The 17,219-nt window shown below is 35.4% G+C and overlaps 1 pseudogene; it reads right to left on the bottom strand.

The window, feature by feature from the left end:
• Positions 1 to 13,354: 13,354 nt before the first annotated feature.
• LOC118833362 lies at positions 13,355 to 13,872 on the bottom strand (annotated as a pseudogene).
• Between the last annotated feature and the right edge of the window lie 3,347 nt (positions 13,873 to 17,219).

Here is a 17,219-nt window from a genome sequence, read left to right as displayed (position 1 = left end):
TGTATATTCAGGAATTTAATTTTTTAAGTTCAACCAGGAATGGCGGATTTGTAGAATTTACCTCAGTGCCAAGCGCATAATAAATATTTAATAATCACCAGTTAGAGGAGTGGATGGATAAATGAACTTAATCACACTAACTGACATCAGAAGACTGATATGTTGGTCAACATGTCTGTTTATCTACTTATACTAAAATCATGAATACCAACTATTATCAAAATATTCGTGTTGACCCACCAGGGCATATATTCTGCATATTGCTGGAAAGAACTTTGAAAAAAAATTATCCTCAAAGTATCCTTTTACTAAACTACACTTCTAGGTTTAAAATAAAATAAGTCATAGGATATAAAGACAGAAGGAACCCTGGGTATTATCTACCCAACATATCTATTTTATAGATGAGAAAATTGAGGCCCAGAGAGGAGAAATGAGCCATGATTCAAATTCATGAGTTATTACTTCATTACAAGTATGTTACAATTACTTCTATCATAGAGTATTATACATTGGCAAGGTTCTTCAGTTTTATTTCTTTTGCCCAGTCCTTGAACCATAAGGGGCTGAGTAAGATCCATTTTCTTGGGCTAATATTTGTAGGACATCCTTATAAAGTTACAAAAATAGGGATAGGCTAAGTGCCTCTTTTTAAAAAAAATGCTAAAGAAACCTGCATCAAGGAGGGAGGATAACTTTCTTTCCTTTTCTTTTTGAAGGTTTGATAAAGTATTTTTTCCTACTTATACTATTGTTATTGACCTTCTTGCTTCTTCACTGATGTAGACATATAGAGCTGTACCTGTGAATCCTTCATGTGTGTGTGTGTATCCTTACTGATAGTTTGTATTTAGCATACACCCATTAGGGGTGTAGGGTGTGTTCAAGGAGGACTGGCACCTCTCAAGACTTTTTCAGGGCTGCTTTCTACCTTTGGTGTCCACCTATTCCACCGAACTCTCATCTGTGGCTGCAAGAAGCTGTGGCATGCACCCGAGAGACAGAGACAGAGAGACAGAGACAGAGATAAAGTAAATCTGTTTTATAGAAATCTTGAAATCACTAAAGAGACTTTTCAGGTTTCTCCTGAGGAAGATTATGTTTTCCCCAGAGAAATGATCAGCAGTGTGTAGTCATCCATGGCTTTAATAGATCTTATTTGAGGACAGACTACTGTGAAAGAGGTCCTTGAAATACTCTGTACCAGACTTCTGGACTGTTCCCTTAATATTAGGCATGGGAATTCATAAATGATGTAAGGCTGTTTGCATCTACACTGCAGAAACTATTCCAAGTTTCTTCCATTTCACCATAATTTGTCTTTTTCTCTACTGTTATTCATTTAAAAATATTATAGAATAACTATCACTTGCAAAATAATTTCTTAAATACTGGTTAAGATGGGAAAAGAGATCAAAGGATCACAAGACCAGTAAATTAGAGCTAGAGAGAATCTTAAGTCATTTAGTACAATGTTATGGATTGAGGAATTGAGACCCAGAAAGGGTAACTTGTCGATGGTCACATAGGTAGTAAGAGACATAGCTAGGGTTCATACTTATGTTTTCTATTTTGAAATCAAACATTCTTTCCACTAATCTTAATAGGACATGGTATTCGCGTCATAAAACTTACAATTTCTCTAGTAAGGGCATAAGACTTAAACATAGATAACCTACAGTTAAAAAAATACTACCATGATTAAAGCATTAGAGAAATGCAAAATAAATTACAATGTGAGGACTGAGATGTGTTAGAATGTTACTACTTGCCATAAGGGTACCTGCAGATGTTTTCATTGAGAATCACTTAGAATTTAAGTAATAGAATGTAACTATACAAATACCTTGTTCAATAATTTCAAGTCTCTTTAAATCTATTAAAAATTCAAGTTGTACTTTCTAAACCTAATATATGTGTGTATACATATATACATATGTATGAAAAATAATAGTGATTCATAAAAATTTTCCTGTATTAACTTATTTCAAATTATATGCAAAATTATATGCAGATTCTCTATATTTTCTCTTGCCTGAGTTGACCTTGCTTGGCTTTGGCATTTCCTGGACCCTTCTCCCACCAGTGAACCTCTGGCAACTAACAATATTTGTTACTTTTCCTCTTAGAACCTGCACCATCTTGGTACCCTGGAGTATCAGGATGATGATGACCATTAGCCTTTCACCTCTGAACACATGGTAGTGGGGTTTTGACACTCAAGCCTCCTGATGTATTCTGATTGACATGTTTTCAGCAGATAACCACCTGAAGTCTCTAATGTACTTTAAAATTAATTAAAATTGCCATTCTTGATAACTGCCTGCAGGAATTAATTTATTTGATGAGACTTTGTGATACAATGATTCCTTTGTAGGACACCAATAAAAATAGGGACAATTGTCATACACTATAGAATGCACTGTTTCTTCTCTTTCTTTGTAACCGTTTTTCTCCATGATCAGTGCCTCCTGACATTTCATCATTAAACCTCATCCACCATTTATATGGGCCAGCATGCCTGCCTACCCCTTTTCTTCTTATTCCCTTTTATATCTTTTGTGATATTTGTTTCTTCTCACTTTCATGATGAATAGGTTGTTTTTTGAGGTCACTGCCATTTGATGAGATCACTCCTTTCTCTCTGGTTGACAAATTGATCAGTAATATCTCAATAGGGTATAATCCTCAACTATTAAGTGTTTTTTAATATCCTTGTGTACTGAGCATTGTATAATTACTTTTCTTTGCTAGAAATATTTATTTTTACTTTTTATTAGTTTCCTCCTATTACATTGTCACTCCACATGTTTAAAACTACCAGAAGACTGTTCTTTAAGTGTTGTTATAATATTAACAAGGCTCTGCCCCAAATCCTTACTGTCTTCTTTACCTATGTTCCCTCTTTTGGTGATTGCATTAGCTCATAGGTACAAATGTCATCTCTTTACAGATGGCTCCAAGAACTATATACCTGGTCTTATTCTGTCTTTTGGATTCTAGTTCTTTTTTACGAATTACCTATTGGGCGTTTTGGAAAGGATGGTATCTGAAATTTTAAAAAAAGTTTCAAATAGGACTTCATAACTTTTCCCCCAAATCTACTCATATTTTGAACTTCACAGTACTTCATACAATGCCTGAAACATAGTAAGAGCTCATTAAATATTGATTTACTTATGTAATCCCCATTCTTCCTCCCCAAGCTAACAATTCCCCATCCATGAATACCTTATATCTACCTTATATTTGTCTTTTATATAACTATATGTGTACATGTTCTCTTTCTCTTTTATAATGTAAGCTTCTTGAGGGGAGGAAGTATTTCCTTTTTTCTTTGTTACCCAGTACTCAAAATGACTAATACTTATTATAGTAAGATATGTAAAAGTGATTTTATTGATTTTTTTTACATTTGAATATTTGAATTTTGACTATATCAACCTAATTAATTTTACTTTGGTAGCTTTGGGATATTCTTGTACTTAATGTGATTTTAGGGTTTTTCTAATTACTTGGGATCATTTCCAAGATATCAAGTTAAAATGACCAGTTAAATTTTAACAAAATCATAAAAGTAAATGTAGTAATGTTTTCCCTCATATTATTATCTATGGTAACATGATCAGACTTCTGCTTATTATCAAAATACATTTAGGGTAAATAAATTTCCAATGCAGTTGCAATATCATTTTTCTTTTTCTTTTGACTACACTTCCATAGAGTGCCTCTAAAATTGGGAGAAAATTATGAGATTATACCTACGGAAAGAAAAGTTATCATTTCTTTTAAAATATAAAACTTTATTGCTTAATATATATATTTCTACTTGTTATTCTCAGTTTTACATTAAAAATGTCTTATTAAAATAATCATGGTGACAAATCATATTTAGTTTCTTAAATTGTTAAGTTTGTTTTTCTAAAAATATTAAAGTAGGTAATTTTTAAAGTCATATTAATTACTAGGCTTACATAAATTAGTTTGTTAATGTATTAAATGCAAAAATCTTCATGGGGAAATATTAAATACATTTTTATAATCCAAGTAAAAAAATCTGTTTATGAAATGAGCAAAAGAATTCCAAAAATGACTAATGCAGAATGGCTAACAACAATTAAAGATTATCACAATATAAAAATACTGCTAGCTAAATTTCAACATTTGTGACATTAAAACACAAAATATATAGTGAATATTTCAGTATATAAAAATTAGCTAGCTAATGATTATTTGTAAGTGCTTATTAACTTTGTTAAAAGTATAAAATAATATAGTTCATAGTCTGCATAATGGCATTGAATAGATAATTATTGCTTTTTATAGTTTATTTTGCAAAAAACAATTTAAAATATTTGTTCTCAATTTATTCATTAATTTGAAAAAACACAATCAAATGGTAAATAATAATAGCTAACATTCACATACTATTCTATGGACTTTAAAAATTGTATTTGCTTGATATAATATTCCAGTGTCATAGGTGCTATTATTATTCATGCCTAATTTACAGATGAGGAAAGTGAATTCTAAGCCAAGATTCCTGAATCCAAGCCCGGTATAAACCAAAGAATGGCCTGATAATTTTTCAAATAATTGTATTGGGGATGGAGACTAATGTAAACAGGACACAATTTTAAGTTTGATCTTTATTATTGACATTTTCTCCATAATTTTGTTAAATCTAAAATCTAGACAGTCAACAAAATGATACATCAAGTTCTGATTTTTAGTGTTTGCTGATTTTCAAGGTGTAAATACACTAAAAATTTAACAGTTTTCTTACACATTGAGCTGGCTCCAACATAACATCACTGATACTACCCATATTTTTATAACCAGAGAGCAACACACACACACACAGACACAGAGACAAGGACAGAGAAACAGAGGCAGAGACATGGAGAGAGAGAAAGAGAGAAACAGAGAGAACAGAGAAAGTTTTCTTGCATGTATCAATTCACCATCAATGGGCAGCTAGGTGGCACAGTAGATAGAGTTCCAGGCCTGAAGTCAGAAAGACTCATTTTCCTGAGTTTAAATCTGGCTTTGGACACTTACTAGCTGTGTGCCCCTGGATAAGTCCTTTAATCCCGTTGCCTCAGTTCCTCATCCATAAAATGAGCTGGAGAAAGGAAATGGCAAACCACTCTAGTATCTTTGCCAAGAAAACTCCAGTGGGTCCTGAAGAATCAGACATGACTGAAATGACTCAACAGCAGTAGATCATTTGGTATTTAAGAAGAGTTTAAAGAGCTATGAGAGCAGTAGCATAGTATTCTGATAAACACTGATAGATAGAAGTACATAATGTGGATTTTTATTGCAAACGACTTGTGCTGCAGCCAAAGAAGAGTTTTGTTTGTATATTCTAACTCTTATAAAACTAGTATTAACTTTGCCTATATAGTATACTCTAATATAGTAAGCAACTTAAGCCCAATAGATCTAGATTTAGATTGAGATACATTTGTTTCTTTTAGTTGTGTCGATTCTTCATGACCTCATTTGGGGTTTTCTTGGCAAAGATACTGATGTGGTTTGCTATTTACTTTTCCAGCTCATTCTAGAATGAAGAAGCTGAGACAAACAAGATTAAGTGACTTGTCCAGGATAACATAGAAAACAAGTGTCTCAGGCTAGATTTGAACTCACAAAGATGAGTCTTCTTGACTCCAGTCCCACACCCGGATATTTATAATTTCTCTTTAGTGTTTATAATATTAAAAGTCAAAAATCTCTTTTTGTGCTTCTCTGGTTACCATAAAACTCAATTTTATAAGATAATAGTTGCAAAAGCTATCAGGGAAATTTTTTTCATCTCACAGATGAATTTTATTCATGTTAAATAATATCTGAAATAAATGGAAGAATAAGCTAGATTTATAGAGTACCTTAGATCTTTCTCTGTAGTCTGAAACTTAAAAGCAGAACTTAATAGCATTATACATCTCAGAATAAGAAACATAAGGAATAATCTTAAAGATTCAGGAAAATTGAATTTTGATCCTATAAGTGGACTCTAAATAAAAATGATAAAGAACTTTAGGAGCAAATGAATTTTAACTGAAAGAAAAAAAGAAAATCAATACAATTAAAGTTTACTTGTTTATCTTTCTATCTTTGTTGAATCATATAAGTCATTTTTCACTCTGGCTAAAAAGCTTTTTAAGATATTATAGAAAAGAAAGACTTTCATAATCAATTCAGCCTATCGTATCAGAAGGAGAATGATTTAGGTACTTAAAGTTAAAGAATCCTTATTATTCACTTGCTCTTAATACAGAAAAAAATTACTTAGGTTACTCTTGAAATAGCTGAGAAAGTAGAATTTTCAGTGAAAAAAAGTTTAAATTGTTTTGTTTTTCCAGTTCTGGTTCAGACCTTCCCTCTTCGCCCAGTAATTATATTCCTTGAATTTTTGAAGTGGTTACAACCTACAAAGAATCATTAGGTCCAATGAAAATAGTAACACTATGTAGCAGAAATAAGAATTCACAATGGTTTATGGTTAGCAAAATGATTTTCTTCCTGGGAGAATTCTACAGTTTGTTATTTATGGCAGGATAGTTTTATTTGCTTTGGATTAGGCATTTTGAATTCAATTTAAATGAAAATAGTTCAAAACACTTAGTTCCATAGGATAATCAAAAACAATGAGTATTTATGGGATGTTTAAATTTGAAACCTAGGTCTTTTTTCTTATTAATTAGTTATGAGATTTTTTCTTAGTTATACTTACATACATACACACATGTCCATATGTGTTTAAAAATGTGCATGTAACCAAACCATTTTTATCCATAATTAAATCTTCTAATTCTTCTCAATGATTAATATTGTGAGTTCACTAAGTAGGGAGAATATTATTCATCTTTGTATCCTCAAGGTCAGGGGATACATGGTGCCTTGCATTAGATTCTGAAGTAGGAAATTTTTCACTTAGGGCAAAAATAGTTGGTAATGGGCAGAAAGGACAAGAACATTTGGGGAGGAGTTATAATCCAACCTACCCATTAGAGGCAATGGCAAGGATTGGAGGTAACAACTTCAGTGATAGAGGGTCCAATCTGACAGGACAAAGATCTACAGTGGTGGCATTGAAGGCATAAGAACCATAAGTAAATTTATGGTAGGAGATATGAAAATATATCCTCTAGTAAATCCAGTATTTTTGCCACTCCCAGTGTGAAGATGGAAGAAAAACAGAGGGAAGTAGACCAAAGGCCTGAAGGTATGTTGGGAACAGTGTCTGCTGTATGGTTTGCCACAATCAGAGGCTAGTCCCTGGACTATGGAGAAGGAACTTAATGTTAGCCTCCTGAAGAAAAATCCCACTTAGCTCACATTAGTTCTGGCTCTGCCTAACATATAATGAGTTTTTTTTTAAAAAATTGATGAATACAATTCAACTAAAAACAATATGTATCAGTAGCCCTTGCACATAGGCTAGGCTATTTCCCTAAACAGCAAGTAAACTGTTCCCAAGAATTGATTGATCCCTTGTGTGAGCCATTGTTACAAATTTCTCTTTGCCTAAGTGCCTGAAACATTGACTGACAAGTTTCTCTGAAGGTTAAACCACATAGGATAGGCTACTTTTATTTGTTTATTTTTCCTCCTAGAAGTCAAGGAAGCTATTCCTTAGACTTGGTTTATCCATAGACCTAGGACTTTAGTTGCTAATCTGACTTCCTGATCATTTCATACATAAAAAGGTCAACCTATAAGATGTCAGTTTCAGGGCAGAGCCAAGATGGTGGCTGGAAAGCAGGGACTTGTGTGAGCTTCCCACCAAGTCCCTCCAAAAACCTACAAAAATGGCTCTGAAAAAATTCTAGAACTGTGGAACACACAAAATAGCAGAGGGAAGCAGGGCTCCAGCCCAGGACAGCCTGGATGGTCACTGGGTAAGGTCTGTCGCGCACAGAGCTGGGAGTGGAGGAGAGTGGAGCCCAGCTTAGGAGGCAGCACAACCAACCAGACCAGGAGCTGGGTGGAACAGGCCCTAGTGCCCCGAATCAGTGAGCTGTGGAGGTTACCAGACTTCCCAACCCACAAACACCAAAGACAACAGAGAAGGTTAGTGGGAAAAACTGCGGGGAGTGAAAGGAGTTCACAGTTTGGCCACCGCACCGGAGGCTGTGGAGGTGGTGCAGCTACAGAACTACACCTGCAGTTGCTTGAGGCCCCAGGCCCACCTGGTGGGAGGAATTAAGTGGCAGATCAGAGCAGGAGTGCAGAGCCTGTTAAGATCTGTGTCAGGTCCGTGTTGGTGGTTCTTGGGGGAGGAGGAATGCTGGTGTGGCAGAGCTGGCTGTATAGAAATACCTCTGAAAACAATAGCACATCCCCTCAAGCTTGGAACAAAGTAGTCTTTATTCTACAAGCAGTCATATCCCAACGAAAAACTCAAGGGTCAAGTAAGTTGGCTGGGAACATGGTGAGGCAGCAAAAACAGACTCAGATTCAGTTTCAGACTTAGAAATCTTTCTCTGGTGACAAAGCAGACCAAAACATATAGCCAGAAGAAGTCAGCAAAGTCAAAGAGCCTACATCAAAAGTCTCCAAGAAAAACATGAACTGGTCTCAGGCCATGGAAGAGCTCAAAAAGGATTTGGAAAAGCAAATTAGAGAAGGTGAGGAAAAATTGGGAAGAGAAATGAGAATGATGTGAGAAAACCATGAAAAACAAGTCAATCACTTGCTAAAGGAGACCCTAAAAATACCGAAAAAAACTGAAGAAAACAACACCTTAAAAAATAGACTAACTCAAATGGCAAAAGAGCTCCAGAAAGTCAATGAGGACAATGCCCTGAAAGGCAGAATTAGCCAAATGGGAAAGGAAGTCCAAAAGACCACTGAAGAAAACACTACCATAAAAATTATATTGGAGCAAGTGGAAGCTAGTGACTTTATGAGAAATCAAGATATTATAAAACAGAAACAAAGGAATGAAAAAATGGAAGACAATGTGAAATATCTCATTGGAAAAACCACTGACCTGGAAAATAGATCCAGGAGAGATAATTTAAAAATTATTGGACTACCTGAAAGCCATGATCAAACAAAGAACCTAGATATCATCTTTCAAGAAATTATCAAAGAGAACTGCCCTGATATTCTAGAGCCAGAGGGTAAAATAGAAATTGAAAGAATCCACAGATTGCCTCCACAAATAGATCCAAAAAGAAAACTCCTAGGAATGTTGTTGCCAAATTCCAGAGCTCCCAGATCAAGGAGAAAAATATTGTAAGCAACCAGAAAGAAACAATTTGAGTACTGTGGAAACACAATCAGAATAATACAAGATCTAGCAACTTCTACATTAAGGGATTGAAGGGCTTGGAATACAATATTCCAGAGGTCAATGGAGCTAGGATTAAAACCAAGAAGGAGCTACCCAGCAAAACTGAGTATCATGCTCCAAGGCAAAATACAGATTTTCAATAAAATAGAGGACTTTCAAGCTTTCTCAGTGAAAAGACCAGAGCTGAATAGAAAATTTGACTTTCAAACACAAGAATCAAGAGAAGCATGGAAAGGTAAACAAGAAAGAGAAATCACAAGGGACTTACTAAAGCTGAACTGTTTTTTTGCATTCCTACATGGAAAGATGACGTGTATGATTTATGAGACCTCAGTATTAGGGTAGCTGAATGGAATATGCATATATATGTATGTGTGTATGTATATATATATATATATGTGTGTGTGTGTGTGTCTATGTATGTATGTGTATATATATGTATATATGTTTGTGTGTATATATATGTAGACAAAGGGCACAGGGTGAGTTGAATATGATGGGATGATATCTAAAAAAATCAAATTATGGGATGAGAGAGGAATATATTGAGAGAGGGAGATAGGGAGAGATAGAATGGGGTAAATTATCTCACATAAAACTGGCAAGAAAAAGCAGTTCTGTAGGAAGCGAAGAGGGAGCAGGTGAGGGGGAATGGGTGAATCTTACTCTCATCAGATTTGCCCTGAGGAGGGAATACTGTACACACTCAATTGGGTATCTTACTCCACAGGAGAGAAGAAGGAAGAAGATAAAAAAGGGGGGATGATAGAAGGGAGGGCAGATAGGGGGAGGAGGTAATCAAAACCAAACACTTTTGAAAAGAGACAGGGTCAAGGAAGAAAATTCAATAAAGGGGGATAGGTTAGGAAGAAGCAAAATATAGTTAGTCTTTGACGACATGAGTGTGGTAGAAGAGTTTTACATAATGATATGCATGTGGCTTATGTCGAATTGCTTGCCTTCTCATGGAGGGTGGGTTGAGAGAGAATTTGGAACTCAAAGTTTTAAAAACAAATGTTCAAAAACAAACAGAAAAATGTTTTTGCATGCAACTAGGAAATAAGATACACAGGCAATGGGGCATAGAAATTTATCTTGCCCTACAAGAAAGGAAGGGAAAAGGGGATGGGAGGGGAGTGGGGTGACAGAAGGGGGGACTGACTGGGGAACGGGGCAACCAGAATATATGCCATCTTGGAGTGGATGAGAGTGTAGAAATGGGGAGAAAATTCGTAATTCAAACTTTTGTTAAAATCAATGCTGAAAACTAAATATATTAAATAAATTAAAAAAGTAGAATTATTTATCCTTCTGATGAGATTGTAACTATTGACTGGTGGGAATGTCATATGGTACAATTTTGGGAGATTGCATATATACTATATTGTTATTTTTCATCTGATATAACCTGTCTTAAAAAAGAAATTAGATTAATCTATTATAATGTATCCTAAAATCCGTAGTGACTAATCTTATGAGTTTAACAATTAATGGTTGACTAATTTCTGCTAGTGTTTTCAAGGCAACTTTGATAGTGTTGCTTGTAACATTTTTCACCTTCAGCAATGAAAAAAGGTCAAGACCAAGAAGGGGGCTTTATGGAAGACTCTGGAGGTATTGAAGATTGTGTGAGACATGAAAAGGCACTAGGATGTATGATAGAAACAGGGTTATAAAGAAGCTAAGGAATCGAAGACCTATTTTAGCTCTGGTAACTACCCGGAAAACTTACTTTGATGGATCTGTGATCACATCCATTGGGAGTACCTGACAATTTAATTCCACCCTTCAAAGGAACTATCACCCAATGAGGGTATTTGACCCAAAGAGAACTTATAAATGAATTTTTTTCTTCAGAAATAGCTAAAACATTCCAATAGGGTAAGGAGATCATCCCTATTTCACAGTTCAAAAATAAATCCTAAGATGCAGGGTTGGGACAATTTACCCAAGTCTCACAGGAAACCAAGTCTCTTAATTTAGCCCAGCCTTCTCCTTGCCAGATTAAACCACGCTGTTTTTTAGGATCTTCCACACTGCTATCAAGTTCTGGACTTTGTTTATCAAGCAGGCCGAATTGAGCCTATTGGGGAAATCCATCTAGGTCCTACACTATGGGTCCTCTTTGTCATTGTTTGCTCACACCTAGACTGAAGAAGCAGCAGTAAGGATTAATTGTTCCGTCAACAGAAGGGGAAAAATACAGCATTAAACAAGTCTACCAAGTCAAAAAAAAAGAAGTCGGTTTCACTCAGATTTGAAAGATTTTGTATATCAATTCATTCTTCCTATCAAGCTATATTAGAAGACACATTTCAACAGGACTATGAGAGAACGTATGTCTTCTTATAGGAGTGTTGTATCCTTACTGAAAATCCTTTCCATGCTGTTGTTAAAATAAACCTAATTTGATTAAGGGTAGGAGAATATACAAATTTATTTCTAATTTTGTTCCAATTCCAAGCCTGAACCACAAGACTAGACACAGTAAGATTCAATAAAATAATCAATGATGAAATTCAATACACTCTTTTTGAGGCTAATCATTTCATCGATTTGTTGTGCTTTGAAGACCAACCTTAAACAAAACATGGTCATTAGTATATTTTTATAAGTTGTAATATTTTTCTGTTTATTGATAAGAAATCAACTTATACTTGACTATGTCTCTAATTATAAAAACATAAAAACATTTTATTACCACAAATAGTAACTTTCATTTTCACAATATGAAGCACTTAAAATTATTTGTCGTGAATGGTATGAGCTCATTTTCAATTTTCCATTAAATCTATCACAACTTAAGGCTTGGATCATTTTCAGTTTCCTTTGACCCCACTCCCCAGTTCAGTGCTACATGGAATTAATAGCACTGTAAGACAGGTTGAATAATTCAATAAACAACCTGAAGATACATAAAAATAAGTGTTACAGAATTCATAGCCATTAAAATTAAAAAATGAGATGTGTAAAAGTAACTGAATGCTTTAATATGCATGATCTTTTCAAAGCAGTATAAGTCTTAGCAAATTCTCTTTTGACAAGGCCATTTTTCAGTATCATTCAGAACTTCAAAATCTTTACTATATTGTATCTTGATTTAATTATTTTTTTCTTATGGTGTAATACCATAGAGTGTTAGAATAAGTACTTGGATTCTGAAGACTCAAGTAGAGTACCAGCTTTGCTATCTTCTGTGGCAAAGAGCTTTACCTTTGTAAAGCTCAGCTTTTAAATTTGTAGCCATAGATTCACATAAGAAAAACCACTTTGCAAACTCTCAACTGCCTTATAAATGTATTATTGTTATTACATTGGCAATAAATAACTTGTGGAAATATTAACCATTTAGACAAGAGATAGCATAATATTATTAGTATGGAATTAGACTTAAAATCGGAGAGGTCTGAGTTCAAATACTGCCTCTGGCACATATTAACTGTATGACACTGAACAAATCATTTTACCTCTCTGTTTCTCAGTTTCATTACACGAAAAATGAAATGGTTGAACTCCACAGTCTCTAAAGTCCTGTCAAACTCTAAGTCTATGACCGTTAGTTCTTCATTGGAAACATATTTCCCAAAAGGTATATGTCTGGATAGCTATTTTTTGACACTTCAACGGATCCAGTGTCTTATTGGCATGGGTAACCCTTCACTGGTACATCTTGTGTAATTCTTGTCCTTATTTTTATATGTATCTTCCATTGAAGTTCTACTCAGTGTATCAAAGGCTTCTTCTTTTTTATTTCACAGTTAAACAGGCAGCAACCTTACATTTGCTATAGTACTGGCTCAGCTCCTTGACAAATTAAGTGTGTTCTAGATTATATTCATTATACTATTTCTTTTTTTAAAGTCCAGTACCCTAGTGGTTTTCAATCTGGGGATGGAGGACATGGGGGTGGACAGGAAGGGAGATTTGGGGGTAGGCATCCTCTTCATTCCTGGGTATTTCCTGGTCTCTTCAGCCCAAGGTGAGCGTCACAGAGCAGAATGGCCACACCATCTCTGGAGGACTCCAACGGTTGGGCTCCCCAGCTCACGATTCCAGCGCTTTCACGATAGCTTCATCGGCTTCTATCCGAGTCAGAACCTCGGTCCGGGCTGCCTCATCTGATGTCTCCGCAGGTCTGAGTGTGCCTTTTCCAGGTTGGATCTGGGGGACGCCCCGTCCAGCACGTCCAGAGCCAGGGCTTCTCCTGCCAGCAGCTGTCCCGGCATTCATTGTGTCAGAACCACTGCTCACAAAATCCTTGGTGGTGGTGCCATTCTCGGCGTGCATGTTCACCACGCCGGGCTTCAGCACCTGCAGGGTGGGGACGTGGGCAGCGAGGATCCCAAAGGGCACTCTGGGTTGGGATATCCACCTGCTTCGCATTGGCCTCGTTGAAATACACCTGCGTCGGGGAGGCGAAGGTGAAGGACATCTGGCCTGGGTCGGCTGCGGCAGGGGCGGCAACGCCGTAGGCTTGGGCCGGCGGGGCCGCAGCGGCTGGGGACGCAGGCTTGGCACAGCAGACTGGGGCAGCAGCGGCTGAGCAGGGCTGTGGGCAGCATGGCGGCGGCGGCGGACAGTTTGGGTACAGCAGGAGCAGGCGAACGGGCTGCCGGGCCAAGGACGGAGAGGTGGGCAATGTTCCAATTTCCCCATATCCTTTTCAGCATTTATCATTATCCTGTTTTGTCATTTTAGCCAATCTGACAGGAGAGATGTGGTATCTAAGAGTTGTTTTGATTTGCATTTCTCTAATCAGTAGTGATCCAGAGCATTTTTTCATATGCCTATAGATAGCTTTAATTTCTTCCTCTGAAAACTGCCTGTTCATATCCTTTGACCATTTCTCAATTGGGGAATGGCTTGTATTCCTATATATTTGGCTGAGTTCCCTGTATATTTTAGAAATGAGGCCTTTATCAGATATACTAGTTGCAAAGATTTTCTCCCAATTTTCTGCTTCCCTCCTAATTTTTGTTGCATTGGCTTTTTTTGTATAAAACATTTCAATTTGACATAATCAAAATTCTCCATTTTGCATTTTGTAATGCTCTCTATCTCTTGTTGGATCATGAATTCTTTACTTTTCCATAAATCTGATAAGTAAACTATTCCTTGCTTTCCCAAATTGCTTATAGTATCAGCTTTTACTCCTAAATCATGAACCCATTTTGACTTTATTTTGGTATATGGTGTAAGATATTGGTCTATGCCCAGTTTCTGCCCTACCATTTTCCAATTTTCCCAACAGTTTTTGTGAAATAGTGAATTATTAGCCCAGAAGCTGGCCTTTTTGGGTTTATGAAAGAGTAGATTGCTAAACTTGTTGATTTCTCCTACTTGTGTACCTATCCTATTCCACTGATCCACAGCCCTGTTTCTTAACCAGTACTAGGCAGTTTTGATGACTGCTGCTCTGTAGTACAGTTTAATATCTGGTATGGCTAGGCTACCTTCTCTATCATTTCTTTTCATTAATACCCTAGATATTCTAGACCTCTTGTTTATCCAGATGAATTTTGTTATTATTTTGTCCAGCTCAGTAAAATAATTTTTTGGTAGTTTGATTAGTATGGCATTGAATAGATAGATTAATTTAGGTAAAATTGTCATTTTTATTATATTAGCTCATCCTAACCATGAGCCACTGATATTTTTCCATTTATTTAGATCTGATTTTATTCGCGTGAAAAGTGTGTCATAGTTATGTTCATATAGGCCCTGGCTTTGTGTGGGCAAATAGACTCCGAAATATTTTATAGTGTCTACAGTAACTTTGAATGGAATTTCTCTTTCTATCTCTTGCTGTTGGGCTTTGTCAGTAATGTAAAGGAATGCTGAGGATTTATGTGGGTTTATTTTATATCCTGCAACTTTGCTAAAGTTGTTTATTACTTCAAGTAGTTTTTTACTTGATTCTCTAGGATTCTCTAAATAAATCATCATATCATCTGCAAAAAGTGATAATTTAGTTTCTTCTTTTCCTATTCTAATTCCTTCAATTTCTTTTTCTTCTCTTATTGCTACAGCTAATGTTTCTAGTACCAAATTGAATAATAGGGGTGATAATGGACATCCTTGTTTCACCCCTCATCTTATTGGGAATACATCTAACTTATCCCCATTACAAATAATGCTTGTCGATGGTTTTAGGTAGATGCTATTTATAATTTTATGGAAAGTTCCACTTATTCATATGCTTTCTAGGGTTTTTAATAGGAATGGGTGTTTTACTTTGTCAAAGGCTTTTTCTGCATCTATTGAGATGATCATACAGTTTCTGCTAGTTTTGTTATTGATATGGTCAATTATGCTAATAGTTTTCCTAATATTGAACCAGCCTTGCATTCCTGGAATAAATCCTACCTGGTCATAGTGTATTATTCTCGTGATGAGTTGCTGTAATCTTTTTGCTAATATTTTATTTAAAATTTTTGCATCAATATTCATTAGAGAAATTGGTCTATAATTTTCTTTCTCTGTTTTGGCTCTACCTGGTTTGGGTATTAGTACAATATTTGTGTCATAAAAAGAATTTGGTAGGACTCCTTCTTCACCTATTTTCCCAAATAGTCTACAAAGTATTGGAATTAATTGTTCTTTAAATGTTTGATGGAATTCACATGTAAAACCATCTGGCCCTGGAGATTTTTTCCTAGGGAGTTCATTGATGGCATGCTCAATTTCTTTTTCTGAGATGGGATTATTAAGAACTTTTACTTCCTTTTCTGTTAACCTGGGCAGTTTATGTTTTTGTAGATATTCATCCATCTCTCTAAGGTTGTCAAATTTATGGGCATACAATTGGGCAAAATTATTCCTAATTGTTTTTTTGATTTCCTCTACATTAGAGGTGACCTCACCCTTTTTATTTTTCATACTGGTAATTTGATTTTCTTCTTTCTTTTTTTTAATCACATTGGCCAAAGGTCTATCAATTTTTTTGTTTTTTTTCATAAAACCAGGTCTTTGTTTTATTTATTAATTCAATAGTTTTCTTGGTTTCAATTTTATTAATGTCTCCTTTGATTTTCAGTATTTCTAATTTGGTATTTAATTGGGGGTTTTCAATTTGCTCTTTTTCTAGCTTTTTCAGCTGTATGCCCAGATCTTTGATATCCTTTTTCCCTATTTTATTCATGTAGGCATTTAGGGATATAAATCTTCTCCTAAGAACTACTTTTGCTGCATCCCATAAGTTTTGGTATGTTGTTTCATTATTGTCATTCTCTTGGATGAAGTTATTAATTGTTTCTCTGATTTGTTGTTTGGCCCACTCATTCTTTAGAATTAGATTATTTAGTTTCCAATTAGTTTTTAGCTTATTTTTCCATGGTTCTTTATTAAAAATGATTCTTGTTGCATCATGATCTGAATAGGATGCTTCGACTACTTCTGCTTTGCTGCACTGGATTGTGAGGTTTTTATCCCTAGTACATGGTCAATTTTTGAGTATGTGCCATGTACTTTCGAGAAGAAAGTATATTCCTTTTTATCCCCATTCAGTTTTCTCCAGAGGTCTATCATATGCGCCTTTTCTAAAATTCTGTTTACCTCCTTAACTTTTTTCTTATTTATTTTGAGGTTAGATTAATCAAGTTCAGAAAGGGGAAGGTTGAGGTCTCCCAATATTATACTTTTTCTGTCTATTTCTTCCTGTAACTCCCTTAACCTCTCCTCTAAGAATTTGTATGCCTTACCACTTGGTGCATATATGTTAAGCAATGATATTGCTTCATTGTTTATGGTGCCTTTTAGCAGGATATAATGTCCTTCCTTATCTCTTTTAATTAAATCTATCTTTAAATTTGCTTTGTCTGAGATTAGGATTGCTACACCTGCTTTTTTTACTTTAGCTGAGGCACAATATATTTTACTCCAGCCTTTTACCTTTACCCTATGTGTATCC

Source organism: Trichosurus vulpecula, unplaced genomic scaffold (assembly GCF_011100635.1).
Source record: "Trichosurus vulpecula isolate mTriVul1 unplaced genomic scaffold, mTriVul1.pri scaffold_53_arrow_ctg1, whole genome shotgun sequence".
Lineage (NCBI taxonomy): Eukaryota > Metazoa > Chordata > Mammalia > Diprotodontia > Phalangeridae > Trichosurus > Trichosurus vulpecula.
The sequence above is the reverse complement of the archived record's forward strand: the minus strand, read 5'-3'. Positions and strand labels throughout refer to the sequence as shown.